Source organism: Narcine bancroftii, chromosome 1, assembly GCF_036971445.1.
Source record: "Narcine bancroftii isolate sNarBan1 chromosome 1, sNarBan1.hap1, whole genome shotgun sequence".
Classification (NCBI taxonomy): domain Eukaryota; kingdom Metazoa; phylum Chordata; class Chondrichthyes; order Torpediniformes; family Narcinidae; genus Narcine; species Narcine bancroftii.
In genome coordinates, this window is record NC_091469.1 from 64764037 (window position 1) to 64791991 (window position 27955).

General features: G+C 40.0%; 1 protein-coding gene across 5 annotated transcripts in view; it reads left to right on the forward strand.

Moving 5' to 3' along the window:
• Positions 1–27955, forward strand: part of LOC138758934 (guanine nucleotide-binding protein G(I)/G(S)/G(O) subunit gamma-7) — a 293656-nt gene that overhangs the window by 76227 nt on the left and 189474 nt on the right. The window contains exon 3 of one of the 5 annotated variants that reach the window (XM_069928582.1): positions 19386–19498. The exons of the other annotated variants lie outside the window; for them this stretch is intronic. The gene's annotated coding sequence lies outside the window, so the exon portion shown is untranslated. The remainder of the gene's footprint in view (positions 1–19385; positions 19499–27955) is intronic. 5 annotated transcript variants of the gene reach the window in all.

A 27955-nucleotide genomic window follows, 5' to 3' on the forward strand; every position in this document is an offset into this window, starting at 1 on the left:
TATTTGTAGACCATTCACTTATTACCTTTTAGTTCCATAATGAGTTTCTGCTTAGCACCACCAAAAAGGGTCATATTCATTAAGTGTAATGGTCACCCAACTTATTTGATCAAATCCGTCAAGTAGAATTTATATCTATGACTTTCTGAATCAGAGGCAAGAATCTTATCTTTAAGACAAAAGGACAAGCAGGATAGTTAATTGGACAGTTCGAATAGAACTATAGAAGACTACAGCACCGAAAGCACGCCATTTCTGCCCTTCTAATCTGTGCCGAAAACATCAAACTGCTAGTCCCACTGACCTGCACCCATTCCATAACCTTCCAGACCTCTTCTGTCCATTAGCTATCCAGTTTATTTTTAAAACTTAAGAGTGCACCCACATTTACCAAGTTCGATGGCAGCTCATTCCACACTCCCACCACTCTCTGAGGGAAAAAGTTCCCCCTAATGTTACCCTAATCCTTTCTTTCCCCTTTCACCCTAAATCCATTTCCTCTTGTATTTATCTCTCCTAATGTAAGTGATTAATACTAATAGATTCTACAATTCTTTAAAAAAAATGACATGAGCATTGAGTTAGATTTATATCAAGTTATAATATGAATACAATTTTAAATAACAATTCAAAAGTTTAAATTTTTAATCAAAAATCTGACTTTCTCAAACAGCAAAAACAATCATTCACCTCACTATTGTGTTACTCAACTATCACATTGAGAACAATGAAGTATTATTGAAATGGAAAATATCTTTGATCTTTGTGTCATCTTTATCATAATTTTAAATGTTTACTGAAGTATCTCTCTTCTTTGGCTTGGCTTCACGGACGAAGATTTATGGAGGGGGTAAAAGTCCACGTCAGCTGCAGGCTCGTTTGTGGCTGACAAGTCCGATGCGGGACAGGCAGACACGGTTGCAGCGGCTGCAGGGGAAAATTGGTTGGTTGGGGTTGGGTGTTGGGTTTTTCCTCCTTTGCCTTTTGTCAGTGAGGTGGGTGCTGCGGTCTTCTTCAAAGGAGGTTGCTGCCCGCCAAACTGTGAGGCGCCAAGATGCACGGTTTGAGGCGATATCAGCCCACTGGCGGTGGTCAATGTGGCAGGCACCAAGAATTCTGCAATTTTAAAATATAAACTAAAAGCAAAATGCTCTTTGTCCTTTGTCATTGAAGAGGATCACCCCCTTCTTCCTTTTGCAAATAAACCTCATACTGTATTTAGAGTTGACTTCAACATCCTGCTTATAAATTGTTGGGTTTAACTTTAATGAAAATATTATAGGAATCATGCAAATTTTTTTGAGAGAAAGTTGGCACAACACCATGGGCAGAAGTGCCTGTACTATGTTTTAATGTTCTCTGATTTTAAAAAAAAAAGTATTCAAACAGTAAATTAATCAAGCACACCTAAAGTTCCCTGAATGAACCCCATAACAGTTCATGCTGCTCTTGCTTTGTCCTAATCATTTTTTTTTAATTGTAACTACACTCTGTAATTGTGTTCTTGCCCTGCTACTTGGTACTGCTGTATGAATGATTAGAGTCAAGCACAAAAGTCTGTAGATGCTGTGATTATAATAAAAACACAGAAATGCTGGAGAAACTCTGCCGGTATCGCAGCATCCATAGGATATATTACTGACGTTTCAGGTCTGAGCCCTTCCTCAAGATGTGAGTGGAAATAGACAAACATCTGAGAGAGGGAGGAGACAAAAGATGTTAATTGGATATGATGAGAAAATGTGAGGATTGATTTTTGGCTTTGTGAAAGGAGACAGAGGAAAAGGGAAGAGAGAGATAGAGAGAGAGACAGCAAGAGGGAAGAAGATTGGAGGGTGGGTGTAGAGATCGTCGAAAGAATCAAAGACTTGTTGATCCAAACCAAGGCTTTTATTAGCAAAAGACAGGAGCACTTCACAGGTGGCCGACCAGTCCAGAATGATCCGACCCTGCTAGGGACACAATCCTTTAAGGCCCAGACAGTAGGCGTGGCTAAGCTCTCAGCCAATCGCTGTAAGCACAGTCTAGATACTGTAACTATATACACTATATACATTGGTGATAGATCTGTACTATCACAGTGGGCTTTGACAGAAGGACTCTTTTTGAAGAGAGGACTTCATCAGGGTAGGCATCAACCTGTTAGACTGGTCACAGAAGATCCTTCTCACTTGATAGATAGATAAATAAATGAACAGACAGATAGGTAGATAAATAAATAAATGGGTGGATAAGTAAATAAATAGGAAGAAATAAAAATTTTAAATTGTAAAAGTAAATGTTCTCCAAAGCAGCACAAACTCTTGGTGAAGATGGAAGGAAATGTTAAGCCACCAGAAGGTCCTGGTTGCGCCCCACCCATAGCTGCTGTTTGAATAAAATTCTGTTGGAATAAAACGGTGGCCCCCAGGATGTAAAGCTGGCCAATGCTGTTCGCCACTGGGGTGACTTTCTCAAAGTGGCTCCCTATCTCTCCATAGTAAGAGTCGTCATCTTTATTAGTAAATCATTAAATACATTAGAACAGTTTTATCTGTAAACTTGGGCGAGGGGGGTATAACTTTTTTGATGGCACCACAATTAGTGAGGCGGTTAGCACAATGCCGTTACATTGCCAGCGACCAGAGTTCGAGTTTAAATTTTGTAAGTTAAAGGACTTACCTGATTAAAATAAACTTAACATAATTAAGCTGATTATTTTTCAAAGTTACTTTATATTTTTCACTATATTTTGTCTTTTGAACTGTTTATTCTAAATGCAGGTGTATTAGTTATGTATTGGAGAGTGAGTAAAAACAAAATGCTGGAGAAACTCAGCTGGTCAAAGAGTGTAATTTATATATCAAGGTATCTTGATGAAAGGCTCAAGCCTGAAACGTTGGTTATGTATCTTTATCTTTGCTGTATAAAGTATCCTGTTTGACCAGCTGAGGTTCTCTATCATTGTGTTTTTACTTCAACTACAGTACCTGTAAAATTTTCATGGTTCATTTTTATTGTAAGGGTGAGTTGCAGGCAACCGGAAAATTCACATCTCCTGCACCTGCATTCCCCGTGGGTGCCGGATACCACGGGGTTTTACTGTATAATTCATTGACCTTTAACTCTGTTTCTGGTTTTCTTCTCATTATCTTTTTTAATTTCAAATAATATTTGTCGTATCTTATTAAAACCACATGGTGTCAGCAGTTGTCTGTCTCATGCTGCATGGTACTGCAAGCAGTACAGTAGATGTAGTGCACGTGTTCTCAAGAACTTGGATTTTCAAAGGGCACCATTCTCTGTCACATTGAGACAAGATGCATTGAATTCGCCCATCGTTATTGAATGAAGATCTACCGGGATCAATGCCTGAAGAGGGCGCACAAAATCAGTGTGGACTCGAAAGGCCAACATGGCCTGTTTCCGCTCCATAAAAGGTTATATGGTTAAATGATGTCCTGTATCTTATGGTATGCAGCAATTAGTGTGGCAGCGTTGCCTCCTCACAGCTTCAGGGATCCAAGTTTTGTCCTAATATCAGGTGTTTTAAGTGCAGAGTGTGTATATTCTTTCCAAGATCACATGGGTTTCTGTGACATCTCTAGTTTGTCATATTGTTATCCATTTAAATTAGGGTAATAGTAAAACAAATCAAAGGATGTGTGAAAACAACTTGTAAATTTCAGGGATTACAGGAAAAGGAGAGGGAAGATAGAGCAAAAGGAATTACTCCTCTGGGAGGATAAAGTATTTGTCATTGTCTAAGGAATGAATTACTAGCTTTAAAGTATCAAATAGCTATTTATCAAACAGAGCTCATGTTTATCCCCCCAAAAAAATAAAACTGAACCATCTATCATTTCTTTGTGGAGGTGGCATTAAACATATTTGCCAATGACAAAGCCAAAAAAGATAAAACACAAAAACATTATTTTTCCCAATAGCACATTGGAAAGCAGCCTGATAAAGGGATTCAGATTCAGAAGGATGAAGTTGTCTCAGTACCACATTCTGTGCCTCAACAATTTTCTCCATTCTTTTTTCTGGGTTACAGATTTTAGCAAAACCTTTCTGGAGAAATATTCCCCCTGCACTCAGTGTTGCTGTTACCTGTCACTTAATGTGAGCCAGCTCAGGGCCGGGTTGATATTGGAGAGAATAGATTGCTGGGAAAGGGATTGATGGTCTGAATAAGCAAAAGGAAATATAAACCCAATTAAATGGACATTTTTGTTGTTTTATTCTTTCTGGTTTGGATCATCTCTTGTAATTTCTCAAGCATTCACATCTGCTTCTTTATGACTGCTAGCTCTGTGGCCTAGTGGGGGCCTCTGGACAAGATGTATCACAACAGCTGAAATTGTTTAATCAGGCATGTTTCCTTGGTCCTCACTAATCATTGGGTGGCTTTTTATGTGTTGCTGATTTCAGTTTAAAGTGCAATGGAAAAGGGTATAGTCTTGCAGCTCTAGGATTTGTGCCATTTGCCCATTAGCAGATCAGTGGTCTAGAATAAACACAAGCTTGTGTGTATTTTTGCTGCAGTGGAAACGGCTATTGTAATCCACAGAAAATGTTCAATGTTCCATTAGGCCAATGCAAATTAAATCATTTATGTACTGAATGTGTACAATTATTTTTCTTTTTCTTTAAACTTTATTTATTCGTTCAAAATACAGATAGTAAATAACATATACAACAATAAACCAAAAACATGAATGTTATATTTTATAGAAAAAAAATGAAAAAAGAAAGAAGAAAACCCTCCCCCCTTCAGCCAGCTCTCCTAAGGAGAGTCATAAAGAAAGGAAAAAAAAATATTAAGGAAAAATTAAACATACATATTAAAATCTAATCAACATAAATCGAAATGTAAATTCTGAATATAACAACCACTTACTAATAAAAAAGCTATAGTTATCACGCAAAACATATGTATTTTTTTCCATTATTAAGCAATATGTCATCTCATTAAGCCATCTATTAATATCAGTCATATTTGAATCTTTCCACATACTAACAATACATTTTTTCTCTACAAATAATGCTAAATATACAAAAGCAAGTTGAAATTTATCTAATCCCAAACCTTTCAGAGGTTGCAAACTGCCCAATAAAGATACTCTCAGATCTAAAGGAATTGTAATCTTATACAGATTTGGATTTATCCCAACCCTTTTTGTCCATACCATCCTATAATATTTAATACATGAATGAAATATAACCCTTCTCTGGTACCTTCATAAGAAAAGTCTCAAATTTAATCATTTCAGATAAAATCATATCGCTACCAAACACACATTTTCCCAAAGATCAAATTTAAAAATAAAGAAACAAAGAATTCTTATCAATACCATAGCTGTCCCTCATCGCTACGCTTAATCGACTGTTTAAACCTCGAACATTAAAAGTAGCAAACCTCAACTTTAACATATCTACTAATATTACTAAAGACCAATAATATCTTTATATAAAAACTCAAATCATCGTATATAGGCCCTCCAATAGGAGAAAAAAAAATCACAAAGTAAAGCTAGATAAAATAAAAATAAATAAATAAAAAATAAGAAAGAAAAAAAATTAACAAACCCCCCCCCCCAAAAAAAAACTACCAAAAGGTAGTAATCCCTAAACAAAATTTGGGTGTGGATCACCCACCAGTGGCTGATGACTAATAGAACCTAGAACAAATCTCTTCCTCCCCAGCCGAACAAAAGAAAATAATCTCAAAATATCATAATAACATAAAAAGTAAAATAAGAATAAGAAGATTCTGTTATTCATCCAAGTGGTTCCAAACTCGAAGATCCCATTTCAAAAGAAGTTGGACTCTTTCCATTCCCGTTTTTCCCATTTCTACCATTTCTTCCATTTCCAGAACAACCAGATTTTTCTTCAGGAGACAATGGTGGACTATGTCTTTGTCCTCTTATATCAGGCAATGAATCAGCAAAACTCATTGCTTCATGATCATCCTCAAAAAACCGAGATTGATAATCTCCATGAAACACCTTCAACACTGCCGGATAGCGAAAAGTAGACTTATAACCTTTACGCCACAAAACTTCTTTAACTAGATTAAATCAATGTTGATGTTGAATGATCTCTTGACTCAAATCAGGATAGAAAAAAACTCTGCTATTCTGAATCAATAACGGAGTTTGTCGTTTTATCGCATTTTGCACCGCCAGTCGAAGTATTGCTTCTCTATCCAAATAATTCAAACATCGAATTATTACAGGTCTCGGAGGCTGACCAGGTAAAGGTGATCTCCTTAAAGTTCTGTGAGCTCTTTCCAATACCAAGCCTTCAGAAAAAATTTCTTGCCCTAGTACTTGTGGGATCCAATCTATAAAAAACTGAAGAGGATCTTGTCCTTCCATACCTTGTGGCAAATCAACAATTTTTACATTATTCCTTCTACTTTGATTCTCCAAATAGTCTATTTTCCTCTCTAACTCCTTCTCATGTTCTTGCAATTCTATAACGGATTTTTCAACCTTCAACAATTTTTCTGTATTAGAAGCCACTTGTTGTTGACATTGCAAAAAAGCAGACTGAATTTTTTTTTAATCTTCACAAGATGCTTCTACATATGTTTTAACTGTATTCAATTCTGAACTTATCCTTTGAGCCAACTCATTCATTATAGGCTGAATGATAGCATTTAACTGGTTACATTGTAATTCAGAAAAGCTCAGCCCTGCTTTCTCTAACGTAGAGAAAGGTAACTGCAGCTCATGCTGCAACTCAACAAAAGCATTTTAACAGTCTTACTGCGGGTCTGGACTCTCAGCGACGGCACCCCGACTTCCTCAGGGGGTCGACGCTGGCTTCCCCCCAAGCTCGTTGTTTTTTCAAAAAATCATGGAGGAGATCAAAATCTTCAGGTTGGAGCATTGCCAGAAACATTTCAGACAATGGAGTCGTCTTCCTGCGTGCTCCCTCCGTTAAAATCGGCAGGCTGCCAGAATCGGGATCCACTACATGGGAACACGCACCTTCTTCCAGAGAACGGGTAATTCCAGCGCTATCCTTCATTTGGTGAGTAGTAGACATTTTTTTTCTCAGCTCCCATAGGCAGTCTTTGTAGTTTAGGCACTGAAGAAATTAAACCTGAGGCTGCAGCAAGTTGTTTAGGCCCCAAATCTTCAGTACTTTGAAAATGTAACTTCTTCTGCACTTGAGGTTTAATCTTTTTACCATTAATGGCCATAATAATTCCTTAATACTTTAAACTAAAATTTAAGAAGTTTAAACTTGAAAACAAAGGGCTAAAAAATGGGTACTTAAAAGTCCGGCCAGAGAGGTCGAGATTACACGTCTAGACTCTACGACATCTTGCCACGCACCCCCTGTACAATTATTTTTCCATGAAAGGTAAGCATTACACACTTCCATGGTCTTCATTGCCATTTCCTGCCCAGTCTCTGATGTCAAACTAGTCTGTGGTCATGACCATGGTTTCTCTCTACAGTTTGTGCATGTCATTTGCTGCTTGTCCTCACTCATCTTTTTGGTGGCTTACATTGATATCCATCGTTAGAATAGGAAACATTGAGGATAATTGGAAAAGCTGCCTTTACGTAGTGTGGAAAGACAAATGAAGTAGGGGAGGATGCAAAAAGCAGCAGATGATGGACTCATGAGCAAACCATATGTAGCTGGAAGGACTCAACATGTCAGGCAACTTTCATGGTCACAGTCAACATTTTAGGTTGGGATTCTCTTTCAACAAAATGTTATGCACAGAATTATTGTTCTTTTATATCTACACATATACATGAGGAAATATTTACTCCAATGTAAAAATGCAGGTGAAATATACCTGCTCATGCTAATTTATAGAAGATTATGCAGAACATTTTTTTAACCAGTATAAAACAGATTGCGGCAGTAAAAAGTTAGTGAATCAACAAAAAGACTTTCAAGATACAAACAGTTTAATCACAATCAAGGAACTTTTGTAATGTAATTCAGTAAAGATTGCTTTCCAAAATGATTCCCAATTACTTATGTGACATTTGTGACGATGATTGATAATTGAAAGTCCACCCCGAAATCTCCTTTACTAAGCATTCTGTTATGTTTGTTAATTGAAACACAAAAGAGATTGGAACTCACAATAAGCACTTCCAAAAAAAAATTTCTCTGCTAATCTGCTACTTTACACAACACCCCCATCTTGTCAGAAATGCCATGATGTGAGATTTGAAACCATATCTCATGATAAAAGACTGATAAACTCCACTTCCACCTTCAGTGCAAAAGCATTATCTTTGGTCATCCACTGAAAAGGTGTTGAGGTTCCATACTTGTGTCACAAAGCTACTATGATCTCTGCCCTCCTTATCCTTCTGAGATATGGACAACCTAGATCAGGCACCTCAGAGCATGAGAGAGATACCATTGACCTTGTCTCAGCAAGATCCTCCAAATAGCATGGCAGAATAGGCAAATTGAAGTCAATGTACTCTCCCAGGCACACATCCTGGCATCGAAAGCTTGATTTCACTTAGATGACTTCAATGAATGGGGAACGCCATTCACCACCACATCTCTAGAACAGACATTCTACATCGTTGTGCAAAAGATGGAAAACAGAAGAAATACTAAAAGGATAAAGTCAAAGCTTCCTTGAAAATATGTAGCATACTCAGATTGGAGAAGGAACCTAGTGCTCCTGACAAGAGAGCAGATGAAAGTCCAATGTAAATGGAGGAAGCATCGGGCATCTTGTAGCCTTGCCATTGACTCATCCTCTGGTGTATCTCCCACCCCACATATGGCAGCATTTTCAAATCCTTCATGGGTCTTAGAGCCCCACAGAACTTGTGTGGAAGCAAGTCAGCTTGGACTCTAGGGACTGCCATTTTAATCTTCAGATTAAAATAGTAAATTTATCACAATATCTCCTCCATTAAACACTTTACTTCTACAAGGTAATGAAGAAACATTTGAAGCAGATATTCTGTCCTCTTTCAATTTCTTCTCAAATGTCTCCACTGAGTCACTGCATTTTATGTGTATGATATAGTGTGTTTTCATTGTAAGTATCGTCTGATAACCTACAACAAGTCCATTTTTGTTCCAAATTCTGAGCAACAATAAATATGAATATTATAATCAACATGTTTGAGCACCAGGGTACCATTGGACGTGTGAAATTTTGATAGGAGAGAGGGCAGAGTAGCAGGTGAATGTTTTTTTTCTGTCTGGAAGTCTGTAACAAGTGGTGTACAAGAGTGATCGGTGTGGGGACCTTCATTTGTAGTATATATGAAGGGCTTAATAAACAAGGACCTAGGTATTCTGATCAGTAAATTTACTGGCAACACGAAATTTACTGAAGCTAGTGAAGAAAGTCGTCAAAGGACACAGTAGGACATAGAGCAATTGGAAAATTGGGCAGAGCATTGGCAAATGGAATTTAATCTAGACAAGTGTGATGGAATACCCTTTGGGATGTGAAATTCTTCTAGGGCTTATTGAGTAATGGTCCTCAGGAGTGTTGATGTACTGGAGTGCTAATCCATAACTCACTGAGAGTAGAGCGATGAAGAAGGCATTTGGTATGCTTGCCTTCTCAGGCTGGGGTATTGTGTACAAGAGTTAGGATGTCACAGTCCAGCTTTTGGAATATTGTGTACAGTTGTGGTCACTACACTGCAGGAAAAAAAATGTAGCAATAGAGAGAGTAAAGAAGGGATTCACCAAGATGCTGTGAAGGTATGAACATAGATTGCATCAGCTGGGTTTATTCACAAAATGATTTCATGGAGAATGCCATTTAGTGCAGTGGAGATGGGAGAAAGTAATGGTTGTTCTCCTTGGAAGGGAGGAAGTCACAGGGACAGCTATTTAAATTTGTTTAAATGGTTTTGGCAGAGTAGATAGAAATGGACTGTTCCCAATGGCAAAAAGGTCAAGAACTAATGGACATTGAATGAAGTTAATGATCAAAATAACAAAGTTACAGGTGAATAAAAGTACAGGTATGGGATGCACTGTCAGAAATAGTGAGGTAGATTTAATTATTGCATTCAAAAGGGAACTACAGAATTGTCTAAAAGCAAAGAATGGGCAGGGCTAAGTACAGATGGGAGAATGGTTGAAACTGTTGTTCTAACATAGAACCCGAATCCATTCAACAGGCTTCATGGCCTCCCTTTGAGCTGTAACTATTCTCTCAGTGGTAGTATTGATATCCATCTTGCTTGCATTCAATATGCCCTACATGGAGGGAAAAAAACCAAAAAATGACTATACCACTTTCATTCATTAATCTATATGCTTCTGAATCCAAAGATTCAAGTCCCACTTCAGGACCTTGAGCACAGAAATCCAGGCCAATGGTGCAGAACTGGGGTTGGACCAAGAGCAGATTTGCACTATCTGGCGTGTTGCCTGCCAGATGAAATATTAAAGCCAGAAGTCTCCTTTGCTCTCATTGATGAACATAAAAGATCTCATGGATTATTATAAAGTAGAATATTTGCAATATTTTTCAAAGGTACCATCAAAAACAGCATTTTTACTTTTTTTTTGCTTATTAATCTTGCTATGCACTAATTAGCTCTGCATCCCCTATGCAGCATTAGTGATGACATCTTAAAATTACACTATTGGTTGCAAAGAATTCTATTTTAGATAATCTTGAAAGAGTTATGAAGAGTACTTTGTAAAGCCTGAAAAATCTACCTTTTATTTTCTACAAATGTTGCGTGACCTGCTAAATTTCTCCAACACTTTTGTGTACTGCACTATGTAAATCTAAATTTTTAAAGCATGACAAATAGAAGTATTGATTTCAGCATCGTCCAATGAGCAGGAAATCATTTTACTGCAGAGAGAGGAGTGAGATAGTTCAATTTCCTTTGATTCCACAGAGAGAGAGAAAAATCCTGACAAACAGCCTTCTCCCACTGTTGGATTAGCATAGAAGACTTCCTAATAAAGTTTCCAACATTTGCAGAATAGACTAATTTCTATGTAAAAATAAGATATTCTTAACCAAGCCACCAGCTAAAAGGCTCCTTCCGATATGTCAGGTCTGAATAGGGAAGTCTCTTTGCAGCAAGAGTATGAAATTCAATAAAGAAGTGACTCGTACAACATTCATCACATCCTCGATGCACAAGAACAGAAGTAGGCCATTCATTAGTTTATATTCAATTCAAACAGATCATAGCTGATTGTGTGCAGTGAACTTTCTTCTAATTCTATTGTTCCAATTAGCCAATTTTCATATGCATTCAAACCTCCCCCTGTTTTCCTGCTGGAATTTGAGTAGCCCTCGTTCCAACTCCTGACTGAAATCCCAAGTGAAATTTTGAGAAATGTTATATTAGTTGAAGGGGTAAAAAAAAGTGCTGGACCTGTTTTAAATTGCATGTAGAAAATTGGCAGGCAGAAAAGTAGAAGGTGGCCAGGCGAACCTCACCAGCAAGAATAGGAACAATTTTCTCTTTGCCTCCTTAACCCACTTCAGTCTTGTTGCCCCACAATCTCTTGGATAAGGTATATAAACATCAGAATATCATACCCCTTCTCATCCAGTAATTAGGGGAGGGACTTTTTTTGGGAGGGAGTGGGGTTGACTGTACAAATGTCCTCTGGTGTTTTCTGATCCTGCCCAGGATACAGGTGTTAGCTGCCCACCCTATCTTTGCCCCTCAAAATCTTGTATATCTCTATCAAGCCTTCTCTCATCCTTCTATACTCCAAAGAGAAAAATCCCAGTTCTGCTAACCTCAACTCATAAGACATGTTTTCCAATTTACGAAACATCCTAGTAAATCTCCTCTGTGCTCTCTCCATAGCTTCCACATCTTTCCTATAATGGGGTGACCAGAACTGAACACAATACTCGAAGTGTGGTCTTACCAGAGATTTGTAGAGTGGCAACATGACCTCTCTTATCCTGAACTCAATCCCCCTATTATTGAAGCCCAGCATCCCATAGACCTCCTTAACCATCCTGTGCGGCAACTTTGAGGGATATATGGATTTAAACCCAAAGGTCCCTCTATTCATCCACACTCCTAAGTAACCGACCTTTAACCCCATACTCAGCCTTTTGGTTTGTCCTTCCAAAATGCATCATCTCACACTTATCTGGATTGAACTCCATCTGCCACTTTTCTGCCCGAGAGGTCTATACCATCTTGTTACCTTCAGGTCTATCCACAACTCTTCCAACCTTTGTGTCATTTGCAAACTTACTGACCCATCCTCTGCCTTTTCATCCAGGTCATATCTAAATATCACAAAGAGCAGGGGACGCAGAACAGATCCTTGTGGCACTCCACTAGTCACTGACCTCCAGGCAAAATACTTTCCTTCCACTACTACTCTCTGCTTTCTTCCTGCAATCCCATTTTTTGTTATCCATACAGCCAATGTACTGATCCCATGCCTCGTGACTTTCTGGATGAGTCTCTCTTGGGGGTCCTTGTCAAATGGCTTGCTAAAATGCATATCTACTGCCCTACCCTCATCAATTTTTTTTGTTACCTCCTCAAAAACCTCAATTAGGTTCGTGAGGCATGACCTTCTCTTCACAAAGTTATGCTGATTATCCTTGAGCAGACAGTACTACTAAAGTTGATAGATCCTATCCTTAAGAATCTTCTCCAATAGTTTGCACACCACTGACATAAGGCTCAATGGTCTAAAATTCCCAAGATTCTCCCTATTACCTTTTTTGAACAAGGGGGCTACATTTTCCATTCTCCAATCCTCTGGCACCTCTACTGTGGCCAAAGAGGATTCAAAGATCATAGCTATTGCCCCAGCTATATCTTCTCTCACTTCCCACAGCAGCCTGGGGTATATCGTGTCAGGCCCCTGGGACTTATCAATCAATTTTTTAAGAAGATCCAACACTTTCTCTCCTTAATTTCCACATTACCAAGCATACAGCCTGTTCAATTTCAACCTGGAAGTCAGCCTGAAGAAAACTGAGGTCCTCCATCAGCCAGCTCCCCACCATGACTACCAGCCCCCCCACATCTCCATCGGGCACACAAAACTCAAAACGGTCAACCAGTTTACCTATCTCTGCTGCACCATTTCATCAGATGCAAGGATCGACAGTGAGATAGACAACAGACTCACCAAGGCAAATAGTGCCTTTGGAAGACTACACAAAAGAGTCTGGAAAAACAACCAACTGAAAAACCTCACAAAGATTAGCTGTTGTCATACCCACACTCCTGTTCAGCTCCGAATCATGGGTCATCTACCGGCATCACCTATGGCTCCTAGAACGCTTCCACCAGCGTTGTCTCCGCTCCATCCTCAACATTCATTGGAGTGACTTCATCCCTAACATCAAAGTACTCGAGATGGCAGAGGCCGACAGCATCGAATCCACGCTGCTGAAGATCCAACTGCGCTGGGTAGGTCACGTCTCCAGAATGGAGGACCATCGCCTTCCCAAGATCGTGTTATATGGCGAGCTCTCCACTAGCCACCGTGACAGAGGTGCACCAAAGAAGAGGTACAAGGACTGCCTAAAGAAATCTCTTGGTGCCTGCCACATTGACCACCGCCAGTGGGCTGATATCGCCTCAAACCATGCATCTTGGCACCTCACAGTTCAGCGGGCAGCAACCTCCTTTGAAGAAGACCACAGAGCCCACCTCACTGACAAAACACAAAGGAGGAAAAACCCAACACCCAACCCCAACCAACCAATTTTCCCTTGCAACCGCTGCAACCGTGTCTGCCTGTCCCGCATCGGACTTGTCAGCCACAAACGAGCCTGCAGCTGACGTGGACATTACCCCTCCATAAATCTTCGTCCACGAAGCCAAGCCAAAGAAAGAAGAAGAAGACTGACACAAAGTATCCACTTAAGACCTCCTCCACCTCCAGACACATGTTGCCTCCTTTATTCTTTAGTGGCCCCCACCTTCATACTTATCATCCTTCTGTTTTTCACATATACATAGAATGCCTTGGGGTTCTCCTTACTCCTACATGCCAAGGCCTTCTCATGCTCTCTTTAAGCTCTTCTAAGTCCTTTCTTAAGTTCCTTCTTAGCTATCGTATATTTCTCATGAGTCTTTCCTGTTTCCTGCTTCCTATTTCTAACACAGTGGTTCTCAACCTTTTTCTTTCCACTCACAAATCACTTTAAGTCATCCCTATGTCATAGGTACTCTGTGATTAGTAAGTGATTGCTTAAGGTGGTATGTGGTGGAAAGAAAAAGTTTGAAAACCACTGTTTCAATTGTACGTAATTGAATCATTATGAGCACAGTTTAATAACTCCAAAGGAAATGGGACAATGACAATTTTTCTCAAGCAAAATATTTCAGTAACCATTGGGTCTAGAGCAGTGGTTCTCAGCCTTCCTTTCCCACTCACATACCACTTTGTAATCCCTATGCAAGGGATTACTTAAAGTGGTATGTGAGTGGAAAGAAAAAAGTTGAGAACCATTGATCAAACATATGCTTCCATATTTCTCTTCACTAGTTGCCTGACCTGTTTCATCAGCCATAGTTCCCTTTTCCTGCCTTATTTTCCTTGTCTCAGTGGGACAAACCTATCCTGAACCCTGCATGTGGTCCCTAAACTTCCTCCACATTACTTCTGTGCTTTACCCTTAAACATCTGTTTCCAATTTAGTCTTGCTAGTTCCTGCCACCTCCCTTCATGATTATCCTATCCCCATTTAAGCACTTTCCCATTTTATCTGTTTTTATCCTTTCCCGTAGCTATGCTGAAGCTGAGGGAGTTGTGGTCACTCTCACCAAAATGATCCCCCACCAAGTGGTCTGCCACCTGACCAGGTTCATTACCCAGGATTAGATTCAGTATGGCCTCTCCTTTCATTGGCTAGACCACATACTGTGTCAGGGATCCTCCTTGAACACACCTGACAAATTCAGCCCCATCTATACCTCTTGCAGTCAGTAGGTACCAGTCAATATTAGGGAAGTTGAAATCTACAAACTAGTATTTCCTGCACCATTCCAAAATCTGCCTGCTCATCTGCTCCTTGGTGTCCTGATGGCTATTTGGGGGCCTGAAGACTACTCCCAGCACAGTGATAGCTCCCTTCCTAATTCTGACTTCCACCCACTCTAGGGTCGTCCTTTCCAAATGTCCAATATGGAGGACATCCCTCTAAGCTGTACACTTGTGTGCCCACACAAATGGAGCTGCTGTGCGCTCATTTGTGCAAGTGCGCGCGCGCACAGTGTCTGTTTGCGTGAGTGTGCGCATGCACACAAACATGAATAACTTAGAGGGAATACAGCATCAGAAAACTCAGAAGCGCAAAAAAGTCAACCACTCTGTCTCCAACTCTCCACACTTCCACTCTCCATTGCATTAATGTAATGCAAGTTATTTTTTTATTGAAGGTTTAACAAACATTTCCATAAGATGTATCTCAGCTATTATACATACATATCATATATTCATATTTGCTGTGATTTTCTGGATAATATTTATCTGAGGTATACACTTATTGAGAGAATAAGGATAGAACAAGAAAAAGAAGAAAACTATATTCAAGTAGGGAGTGATTTTTTTTAACAACATAATCATTGATTTGTAAGAATAAGGTCAGGCTTATGAAGTTGAATCATTTTCCCCAGTTTGAATCAAATTGTTCCAATTTATAATTAACAGATGCTGATATCTTCTCCATTTTATTAATGTCCATTATAATTTCTTTCCAAGTTGGGCTCTCCTGTGATAACCATTACCTGGTAAGAGTGTTTTTTATCAGCCACCTGCTCAGCATATTTATTAAATATTTATCTCTTTTCAACCATTCTTGAGGTATATACCCAAAATATATGGACAGCATTTTCTAAGGGTATTTTACATTTAGAAATGTCTTGTTGGGCATTGTGTATCCCACTCCAATTCAGGGCAGTCCTAAAAAATATGGTAATGGTTTGCATTTTGATTTCCACAATTTCTCCAGCAAACAGGGAGGTTACTATCATGAGAGGGTGTAATAAAATATCTTATCAGGTTTTTCCAAACTCCCTCCATTTCTGTGAACTTGTAGATTTCCATTGATGCCTCCATATTATTTTCCTTTCTTCCTCAGATATAATTATCTCTCCTTCCTTTTCCCATTTTGTTTTAATATATGAAGTCGAGTGTGTTTAAAGATTTGACAGACCTTTATATACACTTGAAATGATCTTACTACCATTATCTGAATTATATGCTTCTAAACAGTTCTATCAAACATGTACTTGCCTTGGTTACATTTTTAACTCTTCTATTAACATAATGTCATATCTGCAAATACCAATAAAAGTCTTGTTTTTCTAATGAGTGCTTCTCTTTAAGCATTTCAAAACTGAGTTACTCACCCTCCTTCAAAGAGCAAAGCCTGCCACACACCACTACTCCACAGTTCATTTGACATCGTCGTCGACTGAAGCGATGCACAGCCGAAGATCATTTGCATCAGAAGTGCATGCCTGCACCCTGCGCTAGATGTTCACGAACCAAACCACCCCCATCTGTATGAGGGCCCACCGTGCATGCACTGGTGGCAGTACTCAAATCCATTGTGCAAGCGCGAGTGCCGACTGGCACATGTGTGCAAGAAGAAACCCCTGGATGCTGCAAATTGACAGGTTGTGCCCTGCCCCCTCCCTTGCCCTCCCTGCGGTTTCTGCCCCTAATTTGCCCTCCATTTTGGGGTGTAGGCCCTACATCCACAAATGGAGTACAAATTAATGTCCGGCTCAAGGAGGTGCCAGATGGAGGACAGAGTCCTCAAAAGCTGGACTGTCCGGCCTAAAACTGAACATCTGGCTATCCTAACCCACACCGGCTCAGTGGACACTCCCTCTTTGATCCAAAGTTTGTGCTTGACTTGTTCAGTGCATTGCAATTGTGGAGTGTATCCTACCACAATGTAAGCCTCAATAAATGAATCCAGATCACTTGGTTACTCTGCCAGGTGATGGCAGAGTTGTGCTGCTTTAGATATTTTGTTATCACCACAGAAGGATTGCGTAGTAAGAAGACAGTGTGCTCTTTGTTGATAACTCAGCCAGAGCAGCTATTGTTCATCACTCGACATACCAGCTGTCACCACTGCAGTGCAGTCATTCCACTAAATGGATCTTACCACACCGACATCAAGTTATTGGAGGCCTGGAACCCTGCTGCACATGTTGAATTTGTATATAATTTGACTCTGGCCTTTCAAGCTGTTCAAATAGAAGATTGTGAACACAAAAGTATCATTGAACCTTCTAAATTTTTTTTATGTGATAAAATGTAGTGAATAATAGCAGTACATAATAATTTTGACAAAACAAGTCCACTAATAGTCATGACTCCTTTCTTGATATCTGGGCAGTTCCTCCACCTAAAAATTTTTCAACATGTGAAATGGAACAAAGTAATAAATTGATAGCGTGTTTGGCTCAAGTTTGTAGTGGAGCAAATTCATACATGTTTCTGTTTCTGATGCAAGTCTGAAACACACTTAGCTAGATAACTTTGACATTATTTCCAGATATGTTTTATTTAATGCCTGACTTTTTATACACCAGTTAATGTTTGTAATTTGCCATAATAATTATTGATGCAAGAAATTGTCAGTCCTACTTTTATACAGGCTGCAAAATAATTGCAGTCCACTGGGGGGGATAAAGGTTAAACTTATTACCAGTCATAACAGACTTTGCAGTTCAGCTTTCTTCTGGTACATTTGAGCATATGTACATGGTTTCCTTTCTTAGGAAATCAGCATCTGGAAGCCCCAATAGGTATGAGCTCTGCATCCTTATCTATGGATAGCTTCTATTACCATTAGTGGTACAGAGTGATTGAGTACAGAAAACTAAATCCAAGTTAAAACAGAGAATTCTGGAAGTATCCAGCAGCTCAAGCAGCATCTATGGAGAGAGAACAGTGTTAGCATTTCAGGTCAGTGATTGTGTTCCTTTGCAAATGCTGCTTGACCTGCTGTGTATCTCAAGCATTTCCACTTGTCATTTGGGATTTTGTAGAGGGTCAACTTGTTCACCCCTTTTTTGTCCTCCCTTTGCAAAATTTTCCAGACATTCAAAAGCTTCAGTCATCCCAAATTAAGTTGATGAATCTTTTATGTGCTGAGATTAAAACATATATAACATAATGAGAAATAGAAAAGTTACACAAATTCATTAACTGGTTAATTATCTGGACAAGGTATTTTCAAATGGTTCCTGCAGATGCTGGAGAAAACAATTCAAAAATTAACTGATATATTCAGTGTGATGTTTCTTTTTATTGTAATAAAGAAACTTGGGTTCTTTAAAAGCAACTATACCTTATTAGCTATAGATTCAAGACCGTGTGCAGGCATCCATCTTGAATCCAACCCAAGCTGCCACAAACTAGTCTCTGACTCCATCTAGTGGTCAGGAGGATCACTAGCACAAATGTAAACACAGCATCAGTAGTCCTCTCTTCTTTAAATCTGCCTCATTTTTTCTCCTTTCTCAGTCTTGAAGCAGGGTTTGGAGCTGAAATGTCGACTGTCCATTTCCCTCCATCGGCCTGATCTATTGAGTTCCTCCAGCAGTTTCCACTAGCCTATCCTTTGCTCCATTGCTTTCTATGTGGTACTATCTATTTCTTTTTAGTTATTTATCCATAATTCATGGGGCAGATGGTTGAATTCGCTTTTCGCTTACTGTTTTCTGGATGTTTACAACTGTAACGTCCCTGAAGTTCAGCTATTAACACAGCAGTGATATCATTGGCTTTCTGAAAATCAACATGGCCAATCATTGTGCATGCTGAAGATACAGGTGGCGCAGTTAGTGTAGCGATAAGGGCAATGCTATTACAACACCAGCAACTGAGGTTCGAATCCGGCGCTGTCTGTATGGAATCCAAGACTGTTTCAAATAAGGACATAAGAATTCGTGAACAGTGGGCTGTTGAACTAAATGGTAGCATTTTTTAGTATCTGTCCTCGAATTCTTATGTCCTTATTTGTGGATTTTTTTAGATTCCAGCAGTACAGAGTAAGCTATAAATGACCTGTAATCACTGAGATAATCATACATCATTAATATCAAAATAAAAATTATCCCACAGGTACAACATAAAGACAGAGGAGAATTGCTTCTGAAGCAGGGTACTTTCTATTCAAAAATTATGCATGACAAAAACAGTGCCAAGGAAGTTCTGAGAAAAGAATTGATGTTAAATTAACCATATACCATAACCATATAACCACTTACAGCACAGAACAGGCCAAATTGTTAGAAGATATTATTAGGTAGATGAAAATGAAGGTTTTTAATTTTAATAGCTGCATGGGCATAGTTCTTAAGAGCTCTGAAATGACTACTGACCTTTCCAATCCAACGTGTGTCTCAGATTGAGCCAGAAATCTCATTCCATATCAGGGCCTCACTGATCCAGAGGCTTCCAACCATTCAGCACCCCAGGTGGACCCTCCTGGATAACCAACAGAAGAACCTGCCTCTCACCACAAAGGAACAAAAAGGAAAAAAGGAAGGTTAGTATTTTAGTGATCTATACTCATTACTGATCTTTTTTTAATTTCAATGATGCTCCTGTACCTGTGAAACACTGAGGCAGTTAGACAGACTCAAATTCTCAGTGTCCATTAACAACTGCCTTCCAATGCCTTAATACTGCCTCCCTCAGGACATATTCCTGCACCTTGGAATGTTGCTGTCAGCAGCATTTGCTCTTAGACATCTCCCTCCACTGGAAGATCAACATTACGGATGACACGGTTAGAGTAGTGGTTAGAGCAAAGCTATAGCAGTGCCAGTGATCTGGGTTCAAATCCTGCATGTTATGTAAGGAGATGGTACATTCTCCCCGTGTCTGTGTGGGATTCATCTGCGTGCTCTGGTTTCCTCATATCCTCCAAAACAGGACGCGTTGATTCATGTATTTGAGGGGCACTGGCTCGTGGGCTGGAAAGGCCTGTTTCTGTGCTCTGAATTGAATTTAATGTGGGCAGACGGCAATGTGCTTTTCACCAAGTTGATGACCTTCCAGCAGTAGTTAATGTTCTTCTCAGTAGCAACCCTGAGGACAGCCCATTGCCGAGTCCTCTGTTACCCAGATGCTTGGGACAAATGTCGACAAGAGCCATTGCATTCTTTTCTAGAGCTTGTCAGCAAAATTAACAATGCATGAGGAGGTGAAAAATGCTCTCATCAGCACCACAGCACATTTGGATTGGCACTGCTCTGCTGGCAAGACAAGGCCTGGGGAAAGAATGTATTAAATTCTAGCTTCTGGTGTGGGGATCATTGTGTGCAAACACTTGAATTTTCGGATCAATTTCCTTGATTTTAAGAATTTTAGGAGGCTTATTGGAATATTCATTGTGTGTTGAAGACACTGCTGAGTCATGACATACCCAAGAATTTCCATGGCTCACTCATCACCTTCTCCATCTTGGTATAGAGGACTTAGGTAGACAGCTACAACCCCTTTTCTTGCCTCCCCCTCTCTAATACAGTATTGTGTTTTTCGATTGGAGTGCTGCTGGGATTGGAGTGCTGCTGGAATCTGGGGTGGGGGGGGAAAATGATGCCTTTATGTCCCTCCCCCACTCGGTCTTCTGGCAAGCTTCAATAAAAGGTGTAATTGGAATGGCAAGAACACGACCTGGACAAGCTGTTGATTATGGGCATGTCTTAGATGCTATGTATGTTATAATGCATGTAAATAAGATAAAGGGTGAACAAACGCTTTCGTAGGGTCAACGGCTATTTAGTAAACATATGCCATGAAGCGCATACAGGGCATCCCTTGCATCGAAGCTTGGTCTGGCCATTCACTGCAACAGAACTTCCCCCAACAGTCTTGGATCTCACCATGCCACTGGATCCGGGAGGGGATGTCGAGAGGGTGGGTCTGAACCAGTACAATCCCTACTCACCTAAATCCATTCACACACATGCTGTTCCTTTCTGAGGAGTGGGGTATCCTCAAAGCAAACCCCACAACTGACTGAAAGGAACCATCATCATCCTATGGGAGGGATAGCCAGAAGAATAAGAACTACATTTCTCAGCATGCAATAAGCGCAGTTGGGCAGAAACTGGAAGTGACATGTTTTGGAAGTTGGTTGAAGCAGCTCAAGGAAAGTAAAGTTGGTTAAATAGTTCTTGAAAGAACAACATGGTGTCCGAAGAATCTGGGTGAGTAAGAGGAGGCAATGGTTCATGGATAAGTTAAATCCTCCCACACTAAAGCATTTTACAAGCAATCTAGTCGATAATTAGAAATGCTTCAAATAGCGATTCAACATTTATTTAGAAGCTCATGGAATGGGAGAGACCAATAGAAAATGGAAAGTATCTATATTTTTGCACGTGGTAACAGTTTTCAAAATGATGAGACAACTTTTTTGTTAGACACTCTAATGACAAAATTTGAGGAGAATATTGTTCCAAATAAAAATGTCACATTTGAAAGATTCAAGTTCCGACAGTAGTCGGAAATGAAGTGGTTTCTAAAAATAGCAAAGGTTATGAACCTATCTGTATCTGAAGAAAGAGAGAAGAGATTGAGTGCCCAGGCAAAGATGGGTCATCAAAACTGGAAAAAAAAAATAGAGGTAGCCTGTCTCTTCTCTGGCTCTCAAACTTGAAACACCCACCTATCTTTCCTTTCATTGGCTTATACAATTCAAGCTACAACCAATACTTAGCTGAGATTCACGCACTGATTAAGTCCTGTGAATTTGGAGATTTGAAAATTAATTAATTAAAGACAGAATAGTTTGCAGTACCCTGGATAATGGACTAGAGAAAGACTGTTGTGTGAAAAAGATTTGACTCTGGAAAAGGCTATAAATTTGTGAGGCCACACAAGCACAAGCTAAGGAGCTGCACAGGATAGATACAACAGCTATAGTACAGCGATTTCCCACACCCTCTCATGATCGACTCCACTGCCTTCTACTTACCTTCCAAAGTCTCCCCTGCAACCCTCTTTGACTCACATCGATTTCATTCATTCGATCCTATCCCCATTCTCTCTTCAGAATCTTTTCCCAGCAGTCTCAATAATCTCTCTGGCTGTCTTATCCTTCCATGCTACCCCACCCCTCCCAGCCTCCATCATGACTATATGGCCATCCATCCTTCACCGGAGCTTCTTTCTAACCCAGGGCCACAGTCAGCTGCTGTACCCCTCCCAGTGGCACCTCTCCTGAATCTTCCCACTAGCTCACCTTCCTTCCCATTACCCATTTCTGCTCACCTGCAAACTCCATTCTTCCCACTTTTCTCTATCCCACGAATCTGCCCCCTGCAGTTTTGCCCCCCGCAAATTGTCTTTCTGCATGCCTCTCTATTCAAAACTCTAATCACACCATCCTTAATCAACTCCATTGAGATCTTCTTTGGACCCCTTGACCGAAAAGCTAACCATCATTTCCACACCCCTATCTCCCACGTCTTCTGACTCTTTGATCCTGTGCCCCTTCTAAGTCTTTAGGGTCACAGAGTGTGAAAAACAGGCTCTCTAGCAAACTGAGTCTGCATTACCACCAAATACCCATTGATCCTACATTTATCCCACTTTTTATTCTTCCCCACCTTCTCGTCCACAGCTCTTTACATTAGCAGCTCTTTACAGTGCTCAGTTAATCCACCAACCAAGTATGTCTTTGGAACCTGGAAGAACACAGTCATGGGAAGAAAGTACAAACTCTGCTCCCTCCTTCCCCCTCCCCCACCCCCAATCCCACTCCCATCTTCATCGTGGTCTCTTCTGATCTTTCCCACACTTCACTAATCTACTTAAGGATCCTTGTTCCACTCCTTCGTGGTGGGAGCTTGCAGGCCAAAGGACTGCCATGGGATTTGTGTGCACGGCCTGGATTTACTGAATCTAATGCTTACAGCACCTCAGATACTGTGTGCCTTAGCTTATCATTTTTTTTGTACTTAACGCACATTGTTTTTTAATAACAGCGCAATTTTGCCCTACATATAAATTAGAGTGTGAAACTTTAGGTTCATTTTGTGACTAGTAAACAGTAGTCGGAAATGAAGTGGTTTCTAAAAATAGCAAAGGTTATGAACCTATCTGTATCTGAAGAAAGAGAGAAGAGATTGAGTGCCCAGGCAAAGATGGGTCATCAAAACTGGAAAAAAAAATAGAGGTAGCCTGTCTCTTCTCTGGCTCTCAAACTTGAAACACCCACCCATCTTTCCTTTCATTGGCTTATACAATTTTTTCTTCCATTGTTATCCTGTAAGTCAGAGAGAGAATCTGATCTTGGACATGAAATCATGCACTGGTTTTACCCTGGACCCAGTCTTTAATTCTGAACACTTTAGAGTACACCGAGACACAGCACAGAAATAGGTCCTTCACCCACTGATTTAGAGCCAAACATCCACCATCCATTAACTGTAATTTTGCATCATTCAGATTATTTTATTCTCCCCACGTTCCTATCAACTTCCTCCAGATTCTTCTATCCCATTAGCAACAATTTACACAGACCACTTAATCTGCCAATCTGAATGTCTTCGAATTGTAAAAGGAAACCAAAGCACCCGGAGGAAGTTTATGCAGTCACAGATTGAATCTGGCTCCCAATTAGGGTCTACAAATTGGATTGTAACATCAGTTTAACCTGCCATTTTGGCAGGTTATCTTCCCATGTACAGGCCATTTGGTGGATAAAATTTAAAACTAACTGCACGGGTTGGCAAACCACCTCGGAGGTGGATTGCTGAACCCTGTAGACATACCTTGTAGCTGCTGTTTCTCAATTTGTAATTGATAGATGCCCGGGTGGACGATGATGTCAGTGTGTGCATGCGTGCGTGCATCATCAGTGTCACGTTGGCGGGAGGTTCAAGTGTGGAGAGTAAGCAGCTGTGATAATAAGCACATGTCCATAAAGTGAATATAGATCAGTTTTAATCTCTTCCGGTGGGGATACCGATGACTTCAGGCCTCATGATCAGCCAGTTTAGGGGGCAGTGTGTAAGGGGCTTCAGCAGCCTGCTACACAGGTAGGAAACACGGGCCCCGCGCAGCCCCAGTTTGTAAACCTCTAGTGCCTACATAGTACAAATACCTGTACATAAAATGTATTTTACACCTTTATTCCAAAAACATTTGAATTGTTTATTATTTGAAGTTGCTCTGATTTTGATGTGTGTGTGTGTGTGTGTGTGTGTGTGTGTGTAAGAGAGACATGATGTACATGATGTAAAATTAGCGAGACAGAACTCTGACTATTCCCTTCAACAGATACATCATTACCTTCACAGAGTACTTCATCAGCAATAAATGTTTCATGATAGCTAGAAACAGGCTTTATCCTACACCATCTAATTAAATATTTCTCGATGTAATATGTTAACTGAGAGTTTTGGATGGGGCTCTATGAATTGCTTTGAAATTTTTTTTTGTGAGGGAGATCACAAGTTTACGCGGTTGATAATCTCAAGTTTTTGAAATGGTACACGACTGTAAGTGGGTCTCCAGAGGTTGATTCATCAGTTGATGTTATAAGAAGAAGGTATTTTCATCTGAAACTTCATCACTGCCTGCAACAGCTGGCAAGCAGTATGTTCATCTGTCAGCCAACAGGAAATTGAGATAAGACCTTTCCTCAACGGGCAGAGCATGCAAGGAAATCCTGCAACTCCCAGCTCAGGATTGAATCCAGGTCTGGAATTCACAATGGAAAGAGACTGAAGGATGAACGGTTAGGAAACTGGAAGGGTTGTGGATCAGACTAATAAGCACCAGTAAATACAAGCTGGGGTTCAGTAATGGAACTGAAGGTAGTTATTGTCACTTAGGATCATTACTAGCAAGTCAAGCCCTATAGCAGTTGGTTAGGGGTAAAGGTTAACCATCCACGGGGCTATGTTTGGAGCTTGGGGAGGGATCAGCATGTTGAATGGCTGTAACTATGGCTGGTGACGACATGTAATTGTCAGTACCAGTGATAACTTGGCACTGGAGAGCTCCCCGTGGGGGTGTTGAGAGTTGCAGTTTGGTTGGGATGAAAGGGAAAGAGTTGACAGAGTTGCAAGGAAGGTCCACTGGAGTTTGGTCCCTAATGTCAGCTGATGATCTGTTCAGAGGAATCTTCTTTAAATCATGCAGAAAAAGGCTTTGCAAGCGCTGAGAAGTATCACTTCTGTGGCATTTCAGTGACCTACTTGTCTGCTTCTGAAAATTCCAGGGCTGTGTTCACATCATCAGACACCACTAGGCAAGGATAGATCCTCTTGCTTTAGACACAGAAAATTTATAAATCCCTGATATTCATTAAATTTGATTATTTATGGAAATTGGATCATGAGGGCATACATTTATCTAATCTACATGATATGTTCTTTAGGCATTGGTGCTCAACACAAAAAAATACCTTTTTACAGACAGGAAGTGTTCTAACTGATCATCTCAATTCTCTATTATGATACTGAATCAGTCCTCTACATTCTCACTGCATACTCAGTTTACTTAAGATTCATGATACCTTGATGAAGGGCTCAAGCCCAAAACGTTGGTTATGTATCTTTATCTTTGCTATATAAAGTACACTGAGTTTCTCCAGCATCGTGTTTTTACCAAGAGTCCTTTATTGTCTTGTACAGAAATACACAAGCTTTGTCTGCCCTCTAAGGTATGTAAAGAGGCACCACTCATCCAGTTTCCCTCCCGAAAAGAGAAGAAAAAGAACGTTTCTTCAAAGATCTCAAGCATCATTGATCCCATCATCCTTTGATGCCACTGCCTCCTGTGCTCTCCTATCCCTGTAGCCAAAAAACCTCTCATTCGTTCCATCACTACACCTGAGCTCCAGGCATCCAAATCACACTCCTTGACCTCTGGTTCCAAACCCATGACATAATTAGGAGGCTGTCAGTGCCAAGGATATTCGGTAGTCCTGGTTAACATCAGCACCCTCGTGAATCCCCATTCCACTATCTCAAGACAAGTCAAGTTTATTGTCATCTGTTTGTACAAGTGGAACCAGAAAAAACAGTGTTCTCCAGTCCTCGATGCAAAACACACAGACACACAACCATACACACAAACAATACATATGCAGGACAAGTATTCATATATACAAATAAATAAATATTGTTTTGTACATGAGAGTCTCAGATGGTTAGTTTGAGCAGTTTCTTTGGTCATTCAGTATTCTCACTTCCCGAGGGAAGGAGCTGTTCCTCAGCCTTGTGGTGCTGGCTCTGATATTCCTGTATCGCTTTCCCAATGGGAGCAACTGAAAGATGCTGTGTGCGGAGTGAAAGAGACCCTCAATGATTTTGCATGTACTCTTCAGACAATGATCCTGGTGAATCATGTCAATGGAGGGGAGGGAGACTCCAACGATCCTCTCTGGTCCCTTGCATAGGTTCACTGATCTCACAGAGCCCACAAACCTCATGGACTTGGATCTTGGGTTGCCGATGTTTTTAGCTACAATGGCACCTTCATCTTATTCCATGAAAGCGAGATTCTGGGGACTTTTTATCTCATGTCAACAAATGAATTGCAAATTTAACATTATTTTTCTTTCCTTTTTATTTTGTCTGTAATAAATCCCTGCTATCTTTTAGTTGTATAATTTTAATCCAAACTATACTTTCTAATACTTTGGAAAATAAACCATAGGTTTAAGGTGAGAAGTGAAATGAAAGAGTCATACTAAACAGTCAAAGAACAAAGTGTTATTCAGCAGTTAACTAATCCATATGTTTAGTTCATAATGCAGTAGGTTTCAGGTCATTGGAGATCGTCAATGCACTGAAGTTACTTTTGCATCTGTGCTAAGTGTTGAATGGGGGCCCACATAATAAAAATTATCACCGTCATAAACTTGTTTGGCAGTAATAAATCCATCAATCTTCCAATGTTTATGCTCACTTAAAAAATCCATGGGGGTAGCTGTTCATTCACCAGAATATGTGGGCATGGTTACATAAATATCAGTCCTCTGTGCTGTGGTTTCAAACAAGCAATTTGGCCAGGCTCTCAGTTACCTTCAAAAGACCTCCACAGAGAGTTAAATTGTCAGCTATCTTAAAATTATCTGAAATGACAGCTTTTCCTAATTTTCTATGTGTGGCAAAAGCAGGAGGCATATTGTTTAAATGGACGGGCTTTAAAATGCACACAATTTCCAGTAAATTCCTTCCATTCTCACACGGGAATGATTCAGGAGTCCAAAGGACTGGTCCCATTGGAGGCAAAAATCTTTTCACTGTTTCCAGCAATTTCAGCAGGAACTTTGGCCCTGGATTAAAGTTAGACAATTTACTGAAGTACAGTCAACTAATTGACCCATGTTCTCATTATTCTGCTGAGAGGTAGTGTGGTGACAAGGCGGAACAACCTCAAAAAAAGGCATGGCTTAATTTCGTGCACTCCACCTCACACATTAGCTACTTGGAATTCATAAAGTGATACAGCACAGAAACAGACCCTTTGGCCCAACTATTCCAGACTGATATAGATGTCTATCTCAACTCATCCCATTTGCCTGCGTTTATCCCACATCCCTCTAACCCTTTCCTATCCATGAAATTGTACAAATGTTTTTATTTTTTAAAAACTTTGTATTTATATCCACCTCTACCACCCTCTCTGGCACATACCATATATTACACCTCTGTGTGAAAAAAGTTGCCCTCCAGATTTCCTTTAAATCTTTCACTGCTCTCTTTAAACCTTTGCTTCTGTATTAAGACTCCCTAACATGGGAAAAAGAATGGCAACCATATTTTTGCACCTCATAACTTTATAAACCTCCATGCAGTCGACTTTTACCCTCCTTTACTCCAGGGAAAACAGTCCCAGCCTATTCCAATCTCTATCAATTAATATCTATAGCTGGAATGCTTCCAAACCATACTGCTGTGCAAGCTGATACAGATATAGTTAAACAACATAATGTGTGGCATAAGTAGGTATCTTATTCCTTTTATCAAAATGC